This window comes from Schistocerca serialis, chromosome 6, assembly GCF_023864345.2.
Source record: "Schistocerca serialis cubense isolate TAMUIC-IGC-003099 chromosome 6, iqSchSeri2.2, whole genome shotgun sequence".
Classification (NCBI taxonomy): Eukaryota; Metazoa; Arthropoda; class Insecta; order Orthoptera; family Acrididae; genus Schistocerca; species Schistocerca serialis.
In genome coordinates, this window is record NC_064643.1 from 209,162,392 (window position 1) to 209,181,303 (window position 18,912).

The following is an 18,912-nucleotide window of genomic DNA, read 5'->3' on the forward strand; positions in this document are numbered from 1 at the left end:
TGATCTCAGGGGCACACAGACGAGGTGCTGTTGCATCGTGATAACTGCACTCCCAAATATACCACAGAGAACGCAAAGAAATATGTGATGAATATGAAATTATTTTCAAGCACAGAAGGAGCTGTACCATGGCAAAAAATTGACACTCTTTGAGGCAGAGGTGGATCTGTGTAGAAGGGCGGTGTCGATAGTGAATTGTTGTTCAGTACAAAATACTAACAAACATAAGCAACACTCCGTCTGAGCAGGCCTTGGAAGGCCCACCGGTACCGACCGGCCGCCGTATCATCCTCAACCCACAGGCGTCACTGGATGCGGATATTGAGGGGCATGTGGTCAGTACACCGCTCTCCCGGCCGTATGTCAGTTTCCGAGACCTGAGCCGCAACTTCTCAATCAAGTAGCTCCTCAGTTTGCCTCACAAGGGCTGAGTGCACCCCACTTGCCAACAGCGCTGGTCACCCATCCAAGTGCTACCACAGCCCGACAGCGCTTAACGTCGGTAATATGACGGGAACCGCGTTACCACTGCGGGCAAACATAAGCAATCATAACCTTATTTACCTGTTTCGATTGTGTCTCTTGTTTCGTTTGGTTCCTGAATATAATGCAGGAGCAGTAAACAAATGAAACCAAACGCCTTTGGTTTATACAAAGATTTTAAACTACATCCACATTGTGAATTTTAAAATTTTCCCGGCGAATTGACTGTTCAAAAAAATTTCGGGCTTGCAGCCGGTCGTCGTTCAATACTTCGCACGATATTTCAACTGGGCACCTGCCAGTAATCTTCAGGTAAGCCGTCGCAGACGGGCGAAAACGTTTTTTTTTCCTTTATTGTATTTCGATTATTCCCCCCGAAGGGTGCAGGCTGGCAGCAGCTTATTACGCTGCTCTGCAGCCTACAGACTTTTTAAAATGTAAGGAGAAGTTAAGAAACAATAAAAGCAGGCGATAAAACGGGGACTTAAATTGTTAAACGGCGGAAAATTGGGGAAAGTTAAAACATAAGGCAAAGGGTTGGCAAAGCGAGTAAAAATACACAGGATGCAGACAGGTAACATAGTAGACAGACAATTAAAAGCATGGCGACAGTCTGGCTTCTGTTCGCAAGAGATGTAAGATCACACCCAGCGACAGTATGATGGCCATTCGCAACACTTCGGGAAAGACACACAACACTGAACACTCACTGTAAACACTGCACTAAAATGTCGGCATAAAGAGGACGCACCATAGCCTAGGGCAGATGGGGGGGGGGTGGACCTAGACAGATGGGGGGGAAAACAAGGAGGGAGGAGAGGAAAAACGAAAGGGGGGGGAACCAAAGGAGGGAGAGGACCCATAAGGGGGGGAGAGGGAGGAGCAGGGCAGACGCGAGAGAGAATGGGAAAAGGCAGAGGAAGGAAATGCAAAAGGACTTGGGGGAGAGAAGGGGGGCAGAGAGAGGGTAGGTGGGGAAAAAAGAGGATGGAAGGGGGGAGAGGGAGCCCAGGAAAAGGATGGAGGAAAGGATGGGGGTGAGGATCAGAGTTGATACGAGGGATAAATGGAGGGAGAGAGGGCATCATCTGGGAGGGGGAGTTGATGGAAGCCACCTTGGGAAAGGAGATGAAGGATGTAGAGATGGAGGGTAGGGGGGACACATCATTGAAGACGTGGCAGGGGGCGGGGATGGGAGAGGAGAGGAGCAACCAGGGGGTGATGGGGATCAAGGCGGCGGGAGGTGTAGAGTATGCGGATATGTTCGAGGAATAGGAGCAGATGGGGGAAAGGAATGAGGTCATAGAGGATCCGCGTGGGGGACAGGAGGTGTATGCGGAAGGCGAGGCGGAGCGCATGACGCTCAAGGATCTGGAGGGACTTATAGAATTTGGGGGGGGGGGCGAAAACGTCCCTGTTCCGCAATATATAGCGTACTGTTAGCGTACTGTAACTATTCTGCACATGCGTCGAAAACTTGGTAGATGAACCACACTGCCCGCCGGCAGCGCCCTCGCTGGTGGGATAGCAGAACTCAGTCGCCCTCTGCGTTGCTGTTTGCCGCGGCCGTCGACGCACTCTGTCGTCTTAGATTAGAGCAAATCGTGGAGATGATGAGATTCCATGCACTGTCCAGCTGGTAGCCGCTGTCGTGGCTTAACAGATTTTCCGCCAGTCGTATTTCTACGGATTCTTTAATAATGGAGTCCGAGAAAGACGTTGCTGTGGACAAAATCATTGTTTTCTCATACTTCATTGAATGTCCAGTAGACATACAATGTTCAGCAATAGCGGACTTGCTTCGCTCCAAAAGGCGGGTGTAACGTTGATGTTCAGTGCAGCGTTCTTTCACGGTGCGTGTGGTTTGACCTATGTAAGCCATACCACATTGGCAATGTATCTTGTAAATTCCGGCCTTTCGTAGTAACAGATTGTCCTTAACTGATCCCACAAGGTCCGCAATCTTCTATGGTGGGCGGAAAACCACTTTTACCTGAAATTTTCGGAGGATTCTTGCTATTTTAAACGAAGTGTTGCCAACGAAAGGAAGAGAAGCTAAAGATTGTTCCGGCATGTTCTCCTCTTTGTTCACTTAGTTTTAACTGTTAGTGCCCTGTTAATCTGCCGGATGGAATACCCATTTTCGCTCAACTGTCTTTAGAAGGGCGAGTTCTTGAGGTAAGCTATCTAGATCTGAGACAGTATGAGCTCTATGAACAAGTGTTTTAAGCAAACTCATGGTTTGCCATGGGTGATGGTAACTCGATGCTTGCAGGTACAAATCAGTATGAGTGGGTTTGCAGTAAACTGAATGCCCTAGAGAACCATCATTCTTCCTTCGAACCAGGACATCCAAGAAAGGCAAACAACCATCTTTCTCTATTTCCATGGTGAACCGGATGTTGCTATGAATGGAGTTGAGGTGATGTAGAAACTCCATTAATTTATCTTCTCCATGAGGCAACCCTATGAAAGTGTCATCCATATACCTCGAAAAAACTGTTGGTTTCAGGGCAGCTGATTCAAGCGCTCTCTCCTCAAAATTCTCCATAAAATGGTTGGCCACTATAGGAGACAGGGGGCTACCCATGGCGACACAGTCAGTCTGTTCAAAATAGTTGAGGAAAGAGCGTGCCTGAACAAAGCAGTGATATCAACAGGAAACATGTTACCAATCAGTGTCAAAGAACCTGCAAGAGGAACTTTTGTAAAAAGTGAGACCACATCAAAACTTACTAGAAGGTCTACACTGCTAAGACGAAGAACCCCCAGTCTATTGATAAAATCAGCTGAGTTTCGTATGTGATGTGAGTACATTTTTTGCACTCCTTAATCTCTGTTTTCTCATAGTTGAACTGAGCCATGACATACGTCAGTTTTTCCCCCTCGTTTTATCTTTTTAGAAATACCTGCTTCATTTTAGGTTTTATAACTGTCTCTCTGAATTTTCCAGAGGTACTCTTCTATCTCACAGACGGTAACAAGTTCGTACATCTCATGTCTTCTCCACTCCATTTTTGAAACGTAACGCACAACGCACTGCAAGTCAACACGGAACGCCACACGAAGTAAGACAAAGCATAAATACTAGCGCTCTTTAACGGCGTTTAGTGGTAGCAGACCAGAAACAATGTTCCTTTGATCTCTAGCGACACTTGGGACACCTCTTTTGTGTCAAACTTAGTGTAAACTCGCCTTTTGCTGCATGACTTATTTCATTTTATACTTTCTTTTCCTAGCTATACTAGTATACAGATGAGATTATTGTGTATCCCTGACATGAATTAAATTGGTGCAGAACTTTACGGAACCATATAATACGTCTCACGTACGAAATATGCGGCTCTGACAGTAATGCTGGATATGCTTACCAAGAGAGATTTCCAGACCCGATGTTAGGCTGTCGAGCTTTCGGTCCAGCTGCATGTCCGCCAAAGGTGAAGTACGGGACGGAGCAGTCACTGTCCCCTCTACCGCCTCCCTCCCCCTCTTTCCACTTCCTTTGCAGATAATTACACGAGAAAACAGATGAGTCAGTCTCGAATGCAGTTATCTCCGCTGCTATATAACTGGTACTTACCTCAGCGTGCCATTCATTGCCAGCGGACTCCTGCCTGCAAACACGGGAGCTCTCGTGCTAAATCGGTTGGCGTCTGGCGACTGAGGTGAGTCACATTTCCATCTGCTCTGTGCTTTGTATCAATGTTGTTTGTTTATTATGAATGGATGCGGAAGTGATGCTTGTGATTTTGTTCTTAACTCGTGAAAATTACAGCTTGATTTCCTCCATTATGGTTTAAAGGTTTATGCCAATGACATCCAATAACCTGTTAGAAAATTCACGAGAAAACCGTTTCGTTTAAACAAACATAACAATTCAACCCGTATTATGACTTTATTGTCAGATACTTTTTCGTATACGTAATTAATATTCACGTTATGATAAATACCAGCTACTACGAAATTTTCCATAAGTACCGACCAAGGGCACTGTATATAACTGTTTATATATTAGGTTTGATTTCATGTGGAAGCAGATGTGCCCAAGAACTGTATTTATTTGAAAAAGTAAAGAGTACAGCAATCAGTCGCAAATACAATAGAATATTTGTGGCTGTTGTACTCTTTAGGGTTTTAGGATGCTGTACATAGCAGACGTCACAATATTTTAGGGAAAATCTGGCTCTTTCAATAATTAAAAATTACAGGGCGACGGTTATGTAAGATATTATGAAATTATTTGCGTTACTTTATGTAGACAAAATTTAATAGAGATTCCACATGTTTTTCTTTAAATTACGTCTGCTGTTGTGTACTACAGTCATATTCTTGGTGAATTAAGACATCAACATCTGGCGCTATACTAAGTGTAGTGGTGGTTGTTCTAGTAGTAGTAGTGCCTTAGGAAACGTGATCTCTATTATTACAGCAAATAAACAACATCGTTTGGATCACAACTTCTTATTACTGATTACCGATTTGTAAATAAACTGCACTTTGCGCCCAGAAACCTAAATATGTTATATACTGCAGGCTGAAACCGATAATCGTTGGCAAAAAGTTGTAATCCAGACATTATTTAGTTGTAGTAGTTACTTATTCGTCCATGGAATATTTTACAATTATGTACGATGTGTTAGCTTGTTACAAGGAAAATGCGAGTCATAGAGGCAGACATATCAGTATACACAAATGTTTTGATGAGGAGAGGAGGCGGCCTTCTTGGAGGAACCATCCTTGCATATGACTGAAATGAGTTATGAAAACCACGGAAAACCTCAATCAGAATGGCTGGACAGAGTGCGAGTCTCCATCTTCAGGAATGTGGCACCAATGTCTTAACAAGTGCACCACCCTATTTGGTTGTACCTAAAGCCCAATTCTCTTATATCTATACATACAAAGGATAGGTTAACTAAAAATAATAACATACTGTTCATTTAAGGTACCCATATTGCACATGCCTTACACATTACAGTTCCATCTCTCTCAAAAACTAAGTCAGCATCCCCTCATCTACCATGTTATTATTATCATTATTATAATTTACTCCCATTCAGTTATCTAAGTAGTTTTTAATAATCTAGTATGCATTATTTACAGGGTACACTACAATGGTGTAAAAGTCTTAAGGACGAAATGGTAATAAAAAAATAAATCTCAAACTGATGATAATTCACGATTATTTCGTTCAATTGCAGCAGGATCATTAGGTGATACTAAATACTGTACAAAGGAAGAAGTTAAGGATATCCAATATACGTTGTGTCACATAGATTAGCAAACGGAGACGGCATCATCGTTCATAGTCACAGAATCCAACCCCATGTAGAGGGCAGTGCATGGCATGAGGCACTATGTCAAAAAGAACAGTAGGTAGCGTAATAAATATGGCTATATGGCTAAAATCTAATAGAAAAAGTATAAAATAAGGTTCCATCAGTGGAACGTCTATCTGGGAAACGTTACCCATAAACTAGCCCCATTACTACAAAGGTGAAAGCCTCAGAAGCAAAGAGTTATGCAAGATTAAAAATCAGTAAGCGAGAAGATAATTAAGCTGCATCCATGTTCATGCATGAAGGCAGATGAAGGACGAAAGGTTCTTAAAAGCCTTACAAGGTTATAAGTCTTATTTTAGAATCTCACCAATAAGAAACTAGTGAGAATCGAGAAGGAACATATCAGATAGTAGTAGACCCGGTTTGTAATAGCAAGAGACCAGATTAATAAATCACCCAACATAAATACAACAATGCACGAAACTTTCATATACTGGAGCTGGTTGCCACGAGGGTAAAGCCGTGGACACGATCCGATGTATACTAAACTGGCGGGGATCCCCATACGAAAGTGTGATGTGCCATTTCCAACTAACATAGCTCGATGAGCTTGAACCATACATAGAAAGAACTACTACAGTACAGTACAAAAAGTATCTGATAGAAATGCGCAGTGAGATGAACAGTAATGATACTTTCATTCAAAGACAATAATTATACTGGTGTGATCGCGATACAAGATGGTCCCCAGGACATTACGAAAGATGGGACGTGGTTCTCAGTACAGTGTGTGATGAGCACGGACGACAATGCGTGCCCTGCACTGAGCTCTTATGCTACCTGCAAGGTTGATAACGAAAATGTTCAAATGTGTGTGAAATCTTATGGGACTTAACTGCTAGGGTCATCAGTCCCTAAGCTTACACACTACTTAACCTAAATTATCCTAACGACAAACACACACACACCCATGCCCGAGGGAGGACTCGAACCTCCGCCTCAGCCACACACCCCACGACTGCAACGCCGCAGACCGCTCGGCTAATCCCGCGCGGCGTTGATAACGAGTTCTTGTGGCATGGCGCCTCATTCGTCCACCAGCACGGTTGAATACTGCTATATGGTTCATGGTGTCATGCTGCAATACGTTTCCCAAACGCACCCCAAACATGCCAGATGGGATATAAGTCGGGAGAACGGGGAAGCCAGTCCATTAGCTGAATGTCCTCTCGTTCCAGGAGCTCCTCCATGCGCACTACGGTCGCGCACCATCATCCATAAAAATAGGGCCGAATTCATACCTGAAGGATCGCACATGGGAAGGATCGCAATAACATTGGCTGGTGAGTATATCGTGCTGAAAGATTTGGTCCGTGTACCAATGCCACATTATGCCTCTACACATCATAACACCTGGAACACCAAAACGATAATGTCCAACAACATTTCTGGGTGCCTTGCGTGCTCCCACCTCTCGCCATATGAGTGTACTCTTGCCGCATGAATGTCAACAATGTCGAACATGATCAGATGGTTCAAATGGCTCTGAGCACTATGGGACTTAACATCTATGGTCATCAGTCCCCTAGAACTTAGAACTACTTAAACCTAACTAACCTAAGGACAGCACACAACACCCAGTCATCACGAGGCAGAGAAAATCCCCAACGCCGCCGGGAATCGAACCCGGGAACCCGGGCGTGGGAAGCGGGAACGCTACCGCACGACCACGAGCTGCGGACCGAACATGATCGTTTCGGTGCTCCACGTGTTATGTTGTGCGAGGAATTATGTTGTATGGGTGTATGAACCTCCAAATCTTTGACCACAGTACTCTCATCAGTCAACGTCAGACTGCGCAGGTGGAGGACATCTTGGAACGGGAGGATATTCGGCGAATGGATTGGCCCGCCCGTCCCCTCCGACTTAAATCCCATCGGGAACGTTTGGAGTGCGTTGGGGATGCGTATTGCAGCAGGTCCACATGCACCAACGACCATCCAGCAGTCGTCAACATTGCTGGCGGAGGAATGGGACACCGTGCCAGAACAACTCGTTACCAGTCTTATGGCCACGGTGGGACATGTCGCAGAACATGCATTTCCGTCGGTGGTGGTCACGCTATTTATGAAGAACCACATTCAATCTTTTGTAAAGTCCAGGGGACCGTCATGAAAGGCAATGTCTGCGAATAAAATTATCATTTCTGTTCGTCTCACTGCATATTTCTTTCAGTTACCTTCTATGCTATAGTGTAGCAGTTTTTTCTTTATATGGTTAAAGTTTTTTCGATCTATGTTATTTGGCGGTAACACATCATGCGAAGTCCGCGGCTCGTGGTCTTGCGGTAGCGTTCTCGCTTCCCGCGTTCCCGGGTTCGGTTCCCGGCGGGTCAGGGATTTTTTCTGCCTCGAGATGACTGGGTGTTGTGTGTCTTTCATCATCATTTCATCCTCATTCACTCGCAAGTCTCCGTAGTGGCGTTAAAGAACTTGTGGAGCGGCGGCCGAACCGCCCCGCGAGGGGTCTCCCGGCCACCACTGCCATTTTCATTATTGTTTATCATGCGAAAGCTGCTTTCCTCCTTGAGTCTTGGACACCAGTGTACAACAACCTTTTCAAATAAATGTACTTTAGTCACCTCTTTCATTTTGTTTGGCAAATTATATTACAATTGCTATCCCTGATAGAAATTAGAAATAATCTAACACGCTACGCAATAAGTTGTTGTGCAGTGCTCTAGCGAAACTTCGAGTGTTTATCATTGCAGCATCGCAACGGCATAACGTATGTGACAGAAGATTTCCATTTTTGAATTATCCACGACAGGAACAATCATTTTCAACAGCTTGTGTGACGTGTTGCTGGCCACATTCAGCACGAAAGTATGAAGTTAGAAGCGGCTTTGCACATTAGTAACAGTGCGAAGTCTGCATTGACACCGTGTGTTCTTTGAGGCATTCCAGATTTCGTAACCGAACCCTACTGACGCACTAATGGCAGCCTGTTGTATAAACAAACCGCTTCCATTGTCCACTGTTTGCATGAAGAAGCTCTTTGACGAGTTCGACACACAAGCAACCAGTGGGTGATTTAAATAGGCTTCATTGAGTCTAACAAATCCCATAAAGGATATTAGTTTATTTATAGATACCCAAGTAGGTCATTCCTAAAAAGTGAGAATTATCTGTGGAGGAAATATGCTCCTATTCCTCAAACATAAAATATAATGAATCGAGACTTTCTACCATCTGATTACCCTCCAATCAGAGGCTTTTGCACGTAGCGACCGTTATATTGACTTGTAAATAACAGATTTCAGCTATTAGTCGTCCTTTGGAATTTTTATTGGCAGATATAGCTACCAACAAAAATTTCAAAGGACGACTGATAGCTGAAATCGAAAATAATACCGTCTGTTGCATTAACATTCTAAATTTTGTAGTTCTTCAAATACGAGTATGCCAGTGTTTAAAATTACTTTCAAACCGCAGACATTTCTACTCACCAATAAGTAACATCTCTTATTCTGTGTATTCTTTAATTATTTGACAAAAATGTAGCAATCTATCAGATCCTTAGACCTGTATGAAATTGTCGGTTTTTGTCGAGCGAGGTGTCGCTGAGGTAACACACAGGATTCGCACGCGGGAGTACATCGGTTCAAATCCCCATCTTGTAGCGTCTCTAAAACGATAAGAAAAATGCTGGGATGGTTCCTTGAGAAGGATGATAGGATCTTAAAACCTAATATTAGTTTCGTTTATCAACTTTTTTTGCAAGGTCGATATTTTATTTTAATTTATTTAATCCTTTAGGTATAACCAATATTTAGATCAGTAAACTTATATAAGTGGCCCTCATTATCTTATGTTGCTCATAACTCTCAGAGGAATCTCGATCAAGGACTACGAAAAGATCAAGCTCATAGCCAGTTAGGATGCTGATTACGTGCCACCAAAGACCTACTATTCGTTCTGTCGTTTAGAAGTGACACATCATGCATTTAGATCAAAGTTCATAGTGTAGCGTACGGTGTTGGACAAAGGCATAGGAGTACCGTGAGAAATGCGTGCTTGAACATAAACACAGATGCCATCCAAGCTTGTTGTATTTGACCACCAACGGCTTCTGTGAAACGTCGTCAATACTCTGCAAGTGTCACTCCCGGTCAGATCAGTGTTCTGTATAGCTCTGAGCGCATTACGCCGGAGTTAAGTGAATTCGAAAGTGGGAAAAATGTTCGTGCTCGTATGGTGATTGCTTCCGTAACATCTACACCTGCATCATACTCTGTAAGCCACCTAATGGTGTGTGGCGCAGGGTACTTTTGGTACCACTAAGTGATCCCCGGCTGCCCTGTTGGCGCGTGAGGAGTATGCTTGTCGGAGACGTATGTGGTAGGAAATAATACGTTGTTCTACTCTTCCCTGAATGTGTTCTCTCGAAATTTCAATAGTAAACCTCTCCGTGATGCACAACGCCTCTCTTGTAACGTTTGCCAATGCAGTTTATTGAGCATCGCCGTAACGCTCTCGCGCCGACTCAACGGTCCTGTGGCGAAATGCGCCGCTCTTCGTTGGATTTCTCTATGTCTTCTATTAGTCCTACCTGGTAAGCGCCTTAGAAACCACTTCCTTCGTGGATGAGTTACATTTCCTTAACATTCTACTTATGAATCTCAGTCTGGCACCTGCTTTTCCTATTATTTGTTTTATATGGTCATTCCACTTACGGTCGCTTTGGATACTTACTCCTAGATATTTTATGGTAGATACTGTTTCCAGGAGTTTCTCATCGATAATGTATTTGTACAGTAGTAGCTTTCTTTTCCTACGTATGCGCATTACGTCACATTCATTTACGTTTACGATTCACTGGCAGAATCTACGCTATGCAGGTCAGCCTGCGAATCGATACTGTCTTCTGGCACTGTTACTTTGCTGTAGACAACCGCATCATCCTCGTACGTCTTACAGAGCATCCCACACTTTCTATTATATCATTTATGTACAATGGAAACAATAACGGTCCTATCACTCTTCGTTGCGGTACTCCGGAAATTACCTTCACCTCTGCCGATTTTATTCCGTTAAGAGCGACGTGTTGAGTTCTATGCCAAGGGAGTCTTGAATCCAGTCGCAGATCTGGTCCGATAATCGACAAGCTCGTCTGTTTTTCACTAAACATCAGTGCGGGACGATACCAAGGTAGCTGAAATGTTTGGTGTCTCAAGATACACTGTATCAAAGGTTTATACCGAATACGGGAAAAGCGGGAAGACGTCACCGCTAGGTCACAATGCGGAAGAATGTGTGTGTTGAGATTGAAAAGTACTGTGAGGAAAAGTAAGAGAATTACAGCTGGAAAAGTCACTGCAGAATTGAATGTTCCACTCGCGAAACCTGTCAGCACCAAAACAACACGAAGGGTGCTCCAGAAGAACAGACTTAAGGGGTGACCCGCAATTCCAGAACTCACTCACCCGTGATGCAAACGCTCGTAATAGGAAAATGTAGTGGCAAAGCCATAAAACTGGACTTGAAGCAATGGAAGAACGTCATTTGGTCAAATGAGTCTCGTTTCATAACGTTACCAACCTCTGAACGGTACTTCTAAATGGTCATTGGACCCCACTCGCTAAATCATTACACTCTAATAACCGAATGAAATATTGCAATGTGTTCAGAGAAAAGTAACTTTTTTTTAAGGACTTCATTTTTTCGTTTGACTTTTGCTTTACTTAAGTGTGATCACAAAAGTTTATACATCCATACACACCGTACTCTATGAGAGGTCTTGTTGCAGATTTAGTCATGTATAAAAGGAGTTTGTACTACGAAAGACTGCTTTCTAGATAGTGAAAGTGATGCGAACCCAGGCTGAAAAATGAAAGGGACGTGTTAAGGCGAGTTATCAGACGATTGGCATGTCATTGAAGGAACTCGTTTCACCGCCATTCAGAATTTCGTTGGTTTTCTTCAGCGCAAATTATATATGCGAACTGTGCGGATAAGACAAGCGTCTGATTCAGAAACCAGAAATATGATTTAAATTATCCCTGTTGCAGGCCTCGCATACGTCGCGGTTTCCTTCCAATCGTGCATTCATATATACCAAAACATTTCGTGTTTATTCTAATGCATAGCCTTTTAAAATGCGAAACTCCAGCTTCTGATAAACATATCGAGTTAAGTTCATTAGCTGTGGCGTAAACAGTTCTTTACAGACCACTCTGTATTATGTTTCAGGTATGAAGAAAAGCTGCAACTTTCATTTCGTAGTTCCATATTTCATTGACCATAGATATGAAACGTACGCCACAGTTATCACCCTTCACTGCTATTTACAAAACCAGTCGCTCGAAAATTTCAAAAATATTTACGCATCCTCATTTGGAGACCGAAGATTACTTGATTCTGTCGAAGGCATTTATTTTTCTTAACCAGTCAGTGTTTGCTATGCTCGTGCAACAACGACAGAATCTGGTAGTGCAGAAGAGACTTGTTTGGCGACCTGACACTCATCTTTCCCACATCGTCGATCCAACAATCTCTGCAGTAACTGAGACATGGTAACAATTAAAGTGTGGAAATATGGGACAACAGTGAACAAATACCTGCTGAACTTACAGCTGCTCGCGTTGGTTGCTAAACCGTGGAGTGACTGCTGCAGGCAGCTGCAGTTGTCGCGCTTCGCGCGGTAATTGGATTTTACATTGTTTAACGGCTGAGATTACGTCGCTACCAACTTTCTAGACGCATTATTCACACTTCTTCTTCTAGCACAAACGCTGAAAGAACCAGTAGATCTTGCTTATTTAAACTGAACAAATGCCACATGAATAGATCGAAAACGTAATTTAAATCTAGAGAATTTTCCGATAAGGCGGTCTCAAAATGGTTCAAATGGCTCTGAGCACTATGAGACTTAACTTCTGAGGTCATCAGTCCCCTAGAACTTAGAACTACTTAAACCTAACTAACCTAAGGACATCACACACATCCATGTCCGAGGCAGGAGTCGAACCTGCGACCGTAGCGGTCGCGCGGTTCCAGACTGTAGCCCCTAGAACCGCTCGCTCACACCGGCCGGCGATATGGCAGTCTTGTCGATAGCAATCTAATCACAAAGTCATATTTTTTAAAGAGAAACATTTTTAGAATTTAGCACATTAATTCGTTTCCAGCATGAGTTCATTTTTCTAGAAGTTATTTTAAAAAGATCCGGGTAAGTGCGAGTAGGATTTCCGCACCGGGGGTTCCGTTCAGACTTAATTATGTATAGTGATTGTTCACCCATCCCGGGAATCGAGATTTAGCATGATTATTGCTCGTTATCGGTATCGACAGTGTTAAGATATCAAAACGCGTGACGTAAATAGCCGTATATTTTGCTTGCATTGACGTAGAAGTTCAAATTTTTTATATCGCCAACGGACCGAAGACATTAGCACGTGAAATAAATTTCAGATTGATACGCTATGTGGTCAACAGTACCTGGATACCCCCAAAAACATACGTTTTTCATATTAAGTGCATTGTGCTGCCACCTACTGCCAGGTACTCCATATCACCGACCTCAGTACTCATTAGACATCCTGAGAGCAGAATGGGTCGCTCCGCGGAACTCACAGACTTCGAAGGTGCTCAGGTGATTGGGTGTCACTTGTGTCATACGTCTGTATGTGAGATTTTCACACTCCTATACATCCCTAGGTCCATTGTTACCGGTGTGATAGTGGAGTGGAACCGTGAAGGGACACGTACAGCACAAAAGCGTACATGCTGACCTCATCTGTTGACTGATAGATGGTTCAAATGGCTCTGAGTACTATGGGACTCAACTGCTGAGGTCATTAGTCCCCTAGAACTTAGAACTAGTTAAACCTAACTAACCTAAGGACATCACAAACATCCATGCCCGAGGCAGGATTCGAACCTGCGACCGTAGCGGTCTTGCGGTTCGAGACTGCAGCGCCTTTAACCGCACGGCCACTTCGGCCGGCATGTTGACTGATAGAGACCGCCGATATTTGAAGAGGGTCGTAATATGTAATAGGCAGACATCTATCCAGACCATCACACAGTAATTCCAAACTGCATCAGGATCCACTGCATGTACTATGACAGTTAGGCGGGAGGTGAGAAAACTTCGATTTAATGGTCGAGCGGCTGCTCATAAGCCACACATCACGCCTGCAAAAGCCAAACTACGCCTCGCTTGGTGTAAGGAGCGTAAACATTGGACGATTTAATAGTGGAAAAACGTTGTGTGAAGTGACGAATCATGGTACACAATGTGTCGATCTGATGGCAGCGTGTGGGTACGGCGAATGCCCGGTGAACGTCATCTGCCAGCGTGTGTAGTGCTAACAGTAAAATTTGGAGGCGGTGCTGTTATGGTGTGGTCGTGTTTTTTGCCTGGAGCGGTTTGCACCCCTTGTTGTTTTACGTGGCAGTATCACAGCACAGGCCTACATTGATGTTTTAAGCACCTTCTTGCTTCCCACTGGTGAAGAGCAATTCTGGGATGGCGACTGCATCTTTCAACACGATCGAGCACCTATTCATAATGCACCACCTGTGGAGGAGTGGTTACACGACAATTTTTGAGTCCTTAGACGTATCACGGCACTGCACTGAACAGACATTTGAATGTTTTGCAATGTTTATAGGTTCCCTAACTCTGACTTCAGAGCATTTTTGCTCAAGCTAGAGAGGGCACTTGATTCTCTTTGTAGGAACTACCAGAAATTAGTTATATGTGATGACTTCAATATAAATTTTGTGTATGATGGTGCAAGAAAAAGGATGTTGGAAGAGCTACTAAGTTCATGGTATCTGATGCAGACTCTATTTTTTTCCACCTAGGGTGCAGGGGAACAGTAGCACAACCACAGACAATATTTTTATTCAATCTTTATTAATAGATGGGCAATCTGTCGGTGAAAGGGTGAATGACTTTTCAAACCATGATGCAGAAATTTTAACACTAAAAGGCTGTTGTACTCAAACAAATGTAACATGTAACTAAAGACTATGTAGGAAAGTTAATCCAACAGTGATAGAGTTTTTTTAAACCTTGTCAAGGGACAAGAGTGGCAAGATGTTTATAGCGCTGATAACATAGATCATAAATATAATACTTTTCTTGACACATTTCTCATGCTCTTTGAGAGTGGCTTCCCATTAGAACGTCCTAAACGAGATACTAACAGTAAAAATCAGCCCAGGTGGCTGACAAGTGGGATAAGGATATCATGCAGAACAAAGCGAGAATTATATCAAATTGTTAGAAGTAGTCACAATCAATCTGCAGTAGCCCATTACAAACATTAATGTAAAATGCTTAAAATTTTATTAGGAAGGCAAAGAGTATATGGTATGCAAATAGAATAGCTAATTCACAGGATAAAATTAAAACCATATGGTCAGTTGTAAAGGAAGTGTCTGGTCAGCAGCGCAAGGTCGACGATATAAAGTCAGTTCAAAGAAAAGAAAAATCTGTTACTGATAAATCAGATATATGTACAGTACTTAATAATCATTTTCTGAGCATTGCTGGTGAATTAAATAAAAATTTAGTTTCTACAGGGAATCATATAATTTTCATGGCAAATGCCTTTCCGAGATTGATGTCTGAAATACTCCTCTGCGATACAGACAAGGGGGAGACTGAGTCAAGAATTAAATCACTGAAGACTAAGGACTCTCATTGTTGTATGTAGCTGGTATCTGTACAGATATCATTGGTGATCTTGCAGCTCTCGAAGAATGAAGTTATAATGAATTCTAGGCCTTTCGCTGCTTACAGGCGTTGATAAATATCAACGGGGACAATTGAAAAATGTGTGCACCGATCGGGATTCGAACCATGGACCTCCTGCTTACATGGCATACGCTCTATCCGACTTTTTTTTGTAATCTCATTTTGTTCGTTTTCGACCATTGCATCTGCTCGGGACGGACGTCGCAAGACACACGTTTCAGTTCGTCGTTGATCCATTAACTCAGTTTTTTTTTTATTACAGAGGGCAGCTGACCCTCTGACCGAACACACTGAGTTACCGTGCCGGCTGATTGAGCCACCGAGGACACAGACAACAGTGCGACAGCAGGAACTTATCTCTGGCACGCTCCCCGTAAGACCCACACTTCCCAACTTCCTGTCCACACACTACACTTGTAGTGCCCCTGACCACCATATTCATTACTCACGGCAGTCCCCGTTGATATTTTTCAACGCCTGTAAACGTCGAAAGGTCTAGATTTGATTATAACTTCATTCTTCGATAGCTGCAAGATCACCAACGATATCTGTACAGATACCAGCGTCATAGAGATAAGGCTTACCGGCCAATGATCGTCTTCAGTGCGGATGCACTCAAAATTACCCGAACTCTTACGGGAATCGGTACATTGACTGCCGCCAGTAATGATATGGTGGGCAGGGGCACTACAAATGTAGTGTGTGGACAGAAAGTTGGAAAGTGTGGGTCTCACGGGGAGCGTGCCCTACAGTCGCACTATCGCCTGTGTCCTCTGTGGCTCATTCGGATAGAGCGTCTGATATGTAAGCAGGAGGTCGCGGTTTCGAGTTCTGGTCGGGGCACACATTTTTTGACTGTCCCCGTTTATATTTATCAACGCCTGTAAGCAGCGAAAGGTCTAGATTTCATTATAACTTCATTCTCTTGGTTATGAAAGAGTATCTAGCAAAATATTAAAGTACTGTGCTGCACATGTTGGCCCTGTATTTAGCCACGTTTGTAATTTTTCCTTTTGGAATCGTCAGTTCCCTGAACGACTGAAGTACTCAGTAGTAAAGCCGCTTTATAAAAAGGGAGAAAGAGATAATGTAGACAATTTTAGACCTAGTTCTATGCCATCAGTGTTTGCTTACGTTATTGAAAAGGCTATGTATGTAAGAATAATTGATCATTTTATATCACACGATTTGCTATAAAAGGAACAGTTCGGCTCTAGAAGTCGCTTAACAACTTTTCTCAGTGAGGTGCTGGATGGGTTAAACAAAAGCTTTCGAACGCCAAGTAAATTTTTTTAAATTAACTAAGGCGTTTGATTGTGTTGATCACAAAATATTGCTCTATAAGTTGGACCATTGTGGAATACAGGAGTAGCTCACAATTGGTTCACCTCTTACTTTAACAACATATAGCAAAAGGTCATTACTCACAACGTTGAGAATAGTTGTATGTGCGGTCTGAGTGGGGTACAGTCAAGTGGGAGTGCCCCAGGGATCAGTGTTGGGGCCACTCCTGTTCCTTATTAATAAATATGATATGCCCCCTAGTATTATGGGTAACTCTAAAATATTTCTGTTTGCTGACGACACTAGCTTAGTAGTAACGGATGTTGTGTGAAACATCGGCTCAGTTTCAAATAGTGCAGTTCATGACCTAAGTTCATGGCTTGTTGAAAATAAACTAACGCTAAAGTTGTTACAGTTTCTAACACGTAATTTGCTATTTGAACGGTATCTCAAGTGGGTGATTGTTCGACATGAAAATTAGTCAACTTTGCGCATTTTCATTCGCTAATGTCGTATGGTGTTATATTTTGGGGTAACTCTTCGCATTCTAAAAGGATATTTTTGGTTCAGAAACGGGCGGTTCGGGCAATAAGTGGTGTAAGTTCACGAACCTCTTGTTCACGAGTCTGTGTATTTTGACATTTGCCTCTGAATGTATATATTCCTTACTGTCATTTCTTGTTAACAATATTAGCTTATTTCTAAGAACAAGCAGCTTTCACTCAGTTAACACTCGGCAGAAATCAAACCTCCTTGATATCGGACTTCCTTAACTCTTGCGCAGAAAGATGTGCAGTATACTGCTGCATCCATTTTCAATAAGCTACCACTTGAATTCAAAAATCTTATCAGTAATCCACGCGCTTTCAAATCGAAACTAAAGAGTTTCCTCATCGGTCACTCCTATTCTGTTGAGGAGTTCCTTGAAAAATTAAGGTGATTCTTATGTTATGTTGTTGACTGCGGTTATTTACGTTCATAAAATTTTTATTTTTTCTGTTATTACTTTTATGTTGTAATTTCATGTACTGACACGTTCCATGACCTGGGAGATTTGCTCTTGAATTTGGTCCTACGGAACTTGACGTGTAAATAAATAAAATAAAATGGACTGACCTGTATAGAGTCCTGATCTGAATTATATAGAACACCTTTGGGATGTTTCGGAACGCCGACTTCGTGCCAGGCCTGACCGACCGACTTCGTTAGCTCTCCTCAGTGCAGCACTCCGTGAAGAATGGGTTGCCATTTCGCAGGAAAAAATACAATAAATTAAATTTCAACACACAGAATTGGTACCTTTTGGAGATGTTACTAGTGTTACAATAAATTACATTAGGGATAAACTCAGAGAAGAGATTATCAGTCATATTTAAAAAGAATTATTGAGTGATTCTCTGAAAATATACCTCCCTAAATTTTGAGAAAACGCTCTATATTCAGTTCTGCACAAAAAATAGAGCCATACCAACAACTGGTGTAGCATATGAATAGACGTCAGAAAATATGATAGAACGTTTCGAAATTTTGGATTTACATGTTGATGGACGCTTGAATTTGAAGAAGCGTGTTACTGAGCTTCTCAGGCAGTTAAATTCAGCTACTTTTGCTCTTGGTATAATTACTAGTCTTGGAAACAAACGAATCAACCTCGTGACGTATTTTGCGTGTTTCTACTCAATAATGTCTCATGGAATCATTCACTGAGTTAACTCACTACTTAAAAAGAAAGTATTAATTGCGCAAAAGCAAGCAGAAAGACTAATGTGTGTTGTTCATCCGCGGGCGTCATTTAGGTATCTCTTTAAAGAGTTAAGACATTTTAAAATGCACTGTCGTAAATAATACACCACAAGTTGAGAAGAGCAGTGACATCTGTATCTACAACACTAGAGGAAAAAAATGTTCTTTATTACCCATTACTAATGGTGTCAGTGGCACAGAAAGGGTTTCAATATACAGCAACAAAAATTTTCACCATTTGCCCAATAACATAAAATTTCTGACAGGCAGCAAGGCAAGTTTTAAATTTAACATAAAATCATTTCCCCTGGACAAGTCCTTCAGTTCCAAGGAATAATTTCTATTTAAA

At 42.6% G+C, this 18,912-nt stretch overlaps 1 protein-coding gene across 1 annotated transcript in view; it reads left to right on the forward strand.

The window, feature by feature from the left end:
• Positions 1 to 4,085: 4,085 nt before the first annotated feature.
• The window catches only part of LOC126484243 (cytochrome P450 6k1-like), a 72,444-nt gene continuing 57,617 nt past the window's right edge, over positions 4,086 to 18,912 (forward strand). Inside the window, exon 1 of the mRNA XM_050107657.1 lies at positions 4,086 to 4,148. The gene's annotated coding sequence lies outside the window, so the exon portion shown is untranslated. The remainder of the gene's footprint in view (positions 4,149 to 18,912) is intronic.